Here is an 8494-nt window from a genome sequence, read left to right on the forward strand (position 1 = left end):
CGTAATGTTCTCACATCCATTGACAATGCGCTGACGCATGTTGTCAGGCGTTGTCGGTGGATCAAGATAGAAATTTCCTTCAACTTTCCCCACAGAAAGAAATCCGGGGATTTCAGATCTGGTGAACGTGCGGGCCATGGCATGGTGCTTCGACGACCAATCGACCTGTCATGAAATATGCTATTCAATACCGCTTCAACCGCACGTGAACTATGTGCCGGACATCCATCATGTTGGAAGTACGTTGCCATTCTGTCATGCAGTGAAACATCTTGTAGTAACATCGGTCGAATCCTGCCTCGGGCATGGATGTTTGTGATGTCCTTAGGTTAGTTAGGTTTAACTGGTTCTAAGTTCTAGGGGACTAATGACCCCAGAAGTTGAGTCCCATGGTGCTCAGAGCCATTTGAACCATTTTATCCTTCCTCCCATAATGCCGCACCTTACATTAACCCGCCAAGGTCGCTGATCTTCCACTTGTCGCAGCCATCGTGGATTTTCCGTTGCATGGTACGGGTGCAATAGATGTTGATGTAGCATTCTCAACTCCGACATTTTTGAGATTCCCGATTCTCGCACAGTTTGTCTGCTACTGATGTGCGGATTAGCCGCGACAGCAGCTAAAAGACCTACTTGGGCATCATCATTTGTTGCAGGTCGTGATTGACGTTTCACATGTGGCTGAACACTTCCTGTTTCCTTAAATAACGTAACTACCCGGCGAACGATCCGGGCACTTGGATGATGTCGTCCAGGATACCGAGCAGCATAAATAGCACACGCCCGTTGGGCATTTTGATCACAAGCCATACATCAACACGATATCGACCTTTTCCGCAATTGGTAAACGGTCCATTTTAACACGGGTAATGTATCAAAAAGCAAATACCGTCCGCACTGGCGGTATGTTATGTGATACGCGTACTTAGGCGTTTGCGACTATTACAGCGCCATCTATCATAAAGCAAAAAAGGTGGTCGAACTAAAACATTCATATTTCTTTACGTACTGCACGAACATGTAATAAAAAATGGGGGTTCCTTTAAAAAAAACGCAGTTGATATCCGTTTGAACTATGGCAGCGCCACCTGGCTTCCCCCTTCAAGGTAGATGAGTTTCTTTCTTTGTAGTTTTTTCGTTTGATGCTTATTTCGTGAGATTTTGGCCCGGTCACTATCAATGGACTACCCTGTATATATTTTTTGCGAACAGAGCCAAGTTTTATTGCAGGAACGTGAAGTAAATTTCACTGAGCGTCTTCGGCATCAGAAATAAATTTTTAATGAAATACAAAGCTTAAGAGTCTCTCAAGTGCAGGCCTTAACGACAGCCATCTTGTTTTTGGGTGAGACAGAAGAATCTGATGATTGACATCAAGGTATAAGCAGAACTCTTTCAGTTTCTCCGTCCATACCGTGTATATTGAAAAATAATTAAGTATTTTCATGACGATTATTTCAGTATCGACAATTAAGACTCCTGCAGTGCTTGAGGTAGTATTATGAAGAATATGGGGAGGTCATCCAATTCCTTCTACATTTTTTCCTAGTTCATCTTTAATTTGATGAGACACATTCCGCTGGCCGCGTCGATGAAGCCATCCAAAGTTGGCATTGGTACTGTTTCCGCAAAAAGCGATTAATTTATCTAATGGCATTTTGCAGTTGTCTCAAAGTGTCTAGACAAAACATTGCAATTGTTTCCGATGTTTCGTGATTCAGCGAATCAAACTTCAATAGCTTCTGTTGTATTCTGTCAGTATCAGTAAAATGTTGAACAACTAAAGAAAACAGATTTTCAGCCTTCCTTGTGATTGGATGCGTCGGTGCCTATGTCGTATAATGAAACGTCTTGCAATTGTGTTTGCATTCAGTCACACAGTTTGGTGCGGCATTCAGTTTTAGAGTAGAGTCGAAGAATTGATGATGCTTGCTTGACAACTTCATAAGCTGTTGTTAGTTTTGCAGCAGCAACGAGCAGTTCTCCATGTGTATCTTCGTTAATTGTGAATGTAGAAACAGGCTGTGATGTCGATACTACCGCGCACCTGTTTGGATGATTCTTCGTAGAACTGTGATGCTTCACATCTGCCGCCTTATCCCCGTGAGTTACTGAGATGAAACGGCTATAAATGTCACAAAACGCTGCCTGATCCGTACGTCCTTTCCTGACAGAAGACCACCCTTACGTGTAATTATTCGAAAAGTGACACTGTCTCCTTCCGTCCTTAGGCCTTTTCGTAAGCTATGATAAGTTTATTAGACTGTAAACAGTCGACAATAAAACTGCAGTAATCGAAGTACATGTTACTATACACTTCAAGCCAGATAAACCTGCAGTAAACATTTCAAACATTAGTAACTTGCTCTCGTTTTTCGTGTTACGTTTAGAAAAAATCGCCCTATCAGATCGCTGTTCAAATAGGAACTACCCGATTCTTCCGATGGTTAAATAGTTCCATCCCCGTACTACTGGAGAAGTGAGGTATTTTCTTGAATGATGGCGCTAGATCTAGAAGGTGCTTGCATCGTCGATACAGGATGCGCAACTTGCAACGCCGTATGTGAGACGACCTTGTCAACATAAACTTGTTGACATAAATAAAACTAACTGAGGCTGCATTTACATATTGCACTAACAGATGGCGGTACTTCCGTACTAGAGCTAAGGTCGTAACAGTATTTTCCAGAATCGGCATAAAATTGTGTCTTGTCGGGACAAGAAGGTCCATAATGATTATGGTCCCGATATATCGGAACGGATGGCAGTCCTAGTTACACACCACCATGTTACACGCTACAGTTCGTAGCAGAGGGCCGCAAAAAAGATGTAGAATGTTAATAACGTTTGTTTTCTTTAAAAAGTGTAAGAATTTAAACATAGATTTTTCGGAGGTATTACTTTCCAGCACGCCGTCGTAGGAAGGAGTCGCCTGTGCCATTGTTAAAGGAGTAATTCCAGCACTCAGGCGATCTCGTTGTCTATATAAAAATGACCAGACGGAGACTTGATTACGGTCTTCGTCGGTGCCACCTCGCTACTCGCGCAATCAGTAAATGTTTCGTGCTGCCTATTCTGATTACATATCTTATTCTGATCTCTGCAATTAGTCTTTGAAATATACCAATTATCTTCTGTTTTTAACAGGGAGAGGTGCAGTACGAAATATCAGATCCAGTGATAATGAATAACGTGTCCAAATATTTTAAAAATAAGTTGTTCTCACTTAAAATAAAACGACATTGCTTCATAATGTCATAATGGAGAGACGTCGAAATAAGAAAATACGTAAAACTTCCTGGCAGATTAAAACTGTTTTCCGGACCGAGATTCGAACTCGAGACCTTTGCCTTTCGCCGGCAGGTGCTCTACCATCTGAGCAACACTAGCATGACACACGCCCCGTCCTCACAGGTCTACTTCTGCCAGCATTTCGTCTCCTACCTTCAAAACTTTACAGAAGCTCTCCAGCGGACCTTCCAGAACTAGCACTCCTGAAAGAAATGTGTATTCATATCAGCGCACACTCCGCTGCAGAGTGAAAATCTCATTCTAAGAATATACGTGTTTCCACCACAAACATGAAAAACATAAATTTTTAATATAAATTTTTATATTCAGAAAAAATTAAAATATTTTATGCACAATGTGCGAACTGTTGTTCTATGCGCAGAGTTCATTTTGCAGTGTATACATGTAAGTTGAAACTGAACTGGCTGTCTTCCCACACCGGTATTTGCTTGTAGTTTTCAACGCTCTGCTCCCCTTTCGGTTACCCTTTTAATCGAAGTCCAAAGTGTTGTGTATTTATGACCTTTCGATGCACGAATAAGGATGTTCGTTGTCAAACATCTGTAACAGTGATTTACTTGTGGATGAGATACGGCTCTTTCACGAATGTGTATTCATGTCAGCATTGTGGAGTTGAAACGATCTGTTTCAGCATTTAGCTTGGTATTTATAACTGCTGCTGTGACCATGTAGTCTTTCACGCAGTAATATGTCGTTGCTTTATTCGCACGTTTGCCTTCTCGATCGAGTGGGTGATACTGCTATTAGTGTCGTAAATCGTGAAGAGCTAGTATTTTACTTTTGCGTTTAGGGCTTCGATTGATTTTCCAGCAGTAGGGTGAGCAGGAAGCTACAGACGCGTTCGCACAACGCGCCGTTATATCGCAAAGATTATACACTCCGTTTATTGAGCTGCATACTTTGTACACGGTTATGTTTCTTTTAGTTATTCTTTTTCGGATTAGCGTTTTCACTTCACAAGCAAACTTACACCTTGATTAAGACACTGAACGTATATGTACAGATTCCTGTGATGTTCCTAATTCATTCTCGACGAATTCAGGGACGGTTAAATGAAGGTCACAATCATTTGCACTTACACAATTATCGAGGCGAATTAATGCTCTAACAGCCTCGATGTTGACGCCATGGTATGCACTTCCCTTCCTTTACCTCTGTCTTCGCAATCATCGTCGAATTTGGCAATCACCGATACAGTAATAAAAGACACTAAGTGTTGACAATATTTACATTCTTAAATAGGTTTTTGTCCCAAACTCTGACTTGCCATCGTAGTTTTGGGATTTTCGTGGTTATGTCTAATAAATTTGGGTCATGGTATCGATGTTTCCTTTTAACAAGATCACATCTCATTCATTTTCCTTCATTGCCTAAAACTGGTAGTGAAATTAACGTCTAACGTTCGTTTCATTTGCAGATCATGAACAAAGGTGTAAGTGGTTTCACTCCATGAGACTCCCCAGAGAGATTCCATATTTTTCGATATTTAATTCAGAATTTTCCTGTAAAACTGGCAATAAGAAACTTTGTACTACGACATCACGATTGTCAGGTATATTCTAATTGTGAATACTCTTTCCTCGGAACAGGCTACATTGAGTCCTTCTCAGCCCACGTCAAAAATGTTTAGTGTCGCCAGGTATGAAAGGATATACTCTGCCCGTTTTGATTAATTGTGAATGAAACGAGACTCTAAGTGAATGACGATCCAATCACAAGACTTGGTGTGTTCCAAATCCCTATTGACAGTACAGTAGTCTAGAATCGAATAGGTTTTCTCAAACAACAGTACAGTGAGCAAATTCTTTGAAACATGCGTGGAATTTCTGAAAGAACTTGCAAACGTTTCTTCCACTGCGCGCTATCGTTACGCTGTCTGATGTCAGGATTATAAACTGAGCACAGCATGCATCTTCTTTGATTTTAAAAAAGCATTTTCTTATGTGAGCCATGCTGTACTTTGGTGCAATTTGAGTGACTATGGAACAAATGACACATGTGTTATCGTCAAAGGCATGAGCTGGAATTTAACAAATTTGTCAGGTAGGCTAGGACAGGTAAATAGCTGATAACATGGCATTGTAGCGTACAGGAAACATAGTTTTCGGGAAAGCGAAACGTAATCGAGTTGTGAGTGAAATAAAAGTTTTAAAATTCCTACTACTGAAGACGTTCGAAACGTTTTCTTGGATAAACTAGATTAAGGATCGTGTACAAACCCAGATTGCTGACATCTTCGCCATAGGAATAATATCCCCTGTTACTGACATTGCAGCGCGCAGGCTTGTTCACGTTGCTTATTTCCACTTTCTTGGTTGTAATGGTATATTTTGAAGCATCTCCGTGCATTCAAATAGAATAATGTTTACCCAGTAAAGGCTAGGTCAGATCATTATCCAAGTTCTCGGAATTCTGACCCTGCGTTCCTGTACGCAAGAAGTTTGCGGAGCGGTTCAGCCACAACTCCAGCACCCACTTGGTGAACATTGACTACACTGAACCAAACTTTCTTAACCGTTACACCGAATAGTGTTTCAGTATCCTTCCAGGAAAACTGAAAAATGTCAGTGATAAACCACAGACTTTCAAATCAAAACTGAAAGTTTTAGTTGTGGCACAATTCTTTTATTGTGAGCACTAATTTAGTGTCTTCCACTACATCGAACTAATTATACCTTTTCGTTTTTTTTTTTTTTTTAAATTTAGTTAGCATTCTGTAAATTACTTACGTAGTTGCTTATTCTATGACCCAGACTTTTTCAAAGAAGTTGAAGGAAAAAACGGTGTGCTCGCAGATTAACAGTTGAGCAGTACTTTGAGGAAATATCTCTAGTGTATGCAGAATGCTGTGATTCACAGAATACAGAGTATTCATGAACATACACAATGTGATGAAAAGTATCCGAACATCCCAGAAATGGCAGGGTGTGGGTATGGCGAATGCCCGGTGAACGTCATCTGCCAGCGTGTGTAATGCCAACAGTAAAATTCGGAGGCGGTGGTGTTATGGTGTGGTCGTGTTTTTCATGGAGGGGGCTTGACCCCTTATTGTTTTGCGTGGCACTATCACAGCACATTGTTTTGCGTGTCACTATCACAGCACAGGCCTACATTGATGTTTTAAGCACCTTCTTGCTTCCCGCTGTTGACGAGCAATTCAGGGTTGGCGATTGCATCTTTCAACACGATCGAGCACCTGTTTATAATGCACGACCTGTGGCGGAATGGTTACACGACAGTAACACCCCTGTAATGGACTGGCCTGCACAGATCCTGACCTGAATCCTATAGAACACCTTTGGGATGTTTTGAACCGCCGACTTCGTGCCAGGCCTCACCGACCGACATCGATACCTCTCCTCAGTGCAGCACTCCGTGAAGATGGTTCAAATGACTCTGAGCACTATGGGACTTGTTCCTCCTACCACCGAACTTCACTAATTTCCGCTACATCTAACTTTTAACCTATCCATTTCCCTTTTTAAATATTCTAACCTACCTGACCAATTAAGGGATCTGACATTCCACGCTCCGACCCGTAGAACGCCAGTTTTCTTTCTCCTGATAACAACGTCCTCCTGAGTAGTCCCCGCCCGGAGATCCGAAGGGGGGACTATTTTACCTCCTGAATATTTTACTCAAGAGGACGCCATCATCATTTAACCATACAGTAAAGCTGCATGCCCTCGGGAAAAATTACAATTAAAAATGAGAAAAGTGTGTGCGAAAGTAGTGCCGACAATTCTCACGATCGAACAAAAAGAAGCTCGTGAAAATGTTTGTACTGACACTTTGAATACCATTGAAAATGACCGTAACTTCTTGGGAAGAATGATAACTTATGACGAAGCTTGGTTTTCCATGTATGATGCAGGAATTAAGCACTAATCCGTGCACTGGAAGTGTCCAATTTCACCGAGTGCGAAGACGCATTTGAGCACTGTTGTAGCAGTAGTGGACACCGGAAGAGCCTGAGGAAGATCCCAACAGAGGGATCAAAACGTCGATTATTTTAGAGGAAATATGACGCGGCCTAATAACCCAAAAGATTTTAACTTCAGTCAAAAGGAACAATATTTCAACCCGTTAAAGCAGCGAAAGAAAAAACGGCAGGCGTTAGCAAGGAGCTCATAGAGGAAGACTTCCAACACTGTTTCTATCAATGGCATATTCGCATGGAGCGTTTTGCGGATAGAGGAGGGGAGTATATCGAGGCTGACAATAACTAAATATGTATGTTTTTGAAATATTTTACAGCAATAGTCAAGTTATTTTATAGCCACGCCTCGTAAGTTATTCGAGGGTATATTTGGTGCGGAAGTTAAAGCATTAAGATGCATCCTGTAGCAGCAATAGGGCTCCAAATCCCGCTAGGCATCGAGTTGAAACGAACTTGTATGGCAGTTGTGGGTATGTCATTCCATGCCGCTTTGTGTCAGAATTCATCAATCATAGTGAGTGGTGACGTGCCAGTCTCTCGGCAGCCTATGTACAGTGGTGAAAGATCTGGAGAACGGGCTAAGAAGGTCAACAGTGGAACACCCTCTTTGTTGAGGTAGATCAGGCAGCATAAGTGACATGTAGTCTTGCGTTAGATTAATGAAAGATAAGACCTCGGATATAGAACACAGCCACCGACCTTAACGCGTCGAAGCTGTACGAGTTGCTGTCCACAGTATCGGCTCTACGGACCACAGATGATCGTGCTGTGTACCCAGTGGCATCCACAGCGTCACGCAAGGTGACTGTGACGAATGCAACTTTCGGTCTCCTAGCCTCCACTCATGGATACGCCCATCGTGATGCTGTACACGTGCCACTCCAGGCGTTGTCGCACTGTAGGTGTGGAAACGTGTCTTACTGCAAAGAGGCTCATTTCCTGGCTCATAGTACGCGACGTGAATGCACGGCCCAGCAGGCCGATGAAATAATATCTATGTCCTCTCGGGCGCTAGTCGCTGAGGCCAGTGTTATCCTGCATGCGTTGAGTATGACCCACCTGAATCCATTTCTTCCTTATTCGCATGACAGTTGTGAGATTCTGACCTACGCGAGAAGCAATATCGTAGAACGATAAAGTGTACTTCCGATAGGCGACCATTTTGCACGGTCGATCTCCGACGCATGCTGATAGAAGTTTCTCCCTTCTTGCACGAGACATAACGTCTTATTACAAACAAAT

Source organism: Schistocerca serialis, chromosome 2 (assembly GCF_023864345.2).
Source record: "Schistocerca serialis cubense isolate TAMUIC-IGC-003099 chromosome 2, iqSchSeri2.2, whole genome shotgun sequence".
Taxonomy (NCBI): Eukaryota; Metazoa; Arthropoda; class Insecta; order Orthoptera; family Acrididae; genus Schistocerca; species Schistocerca serialis.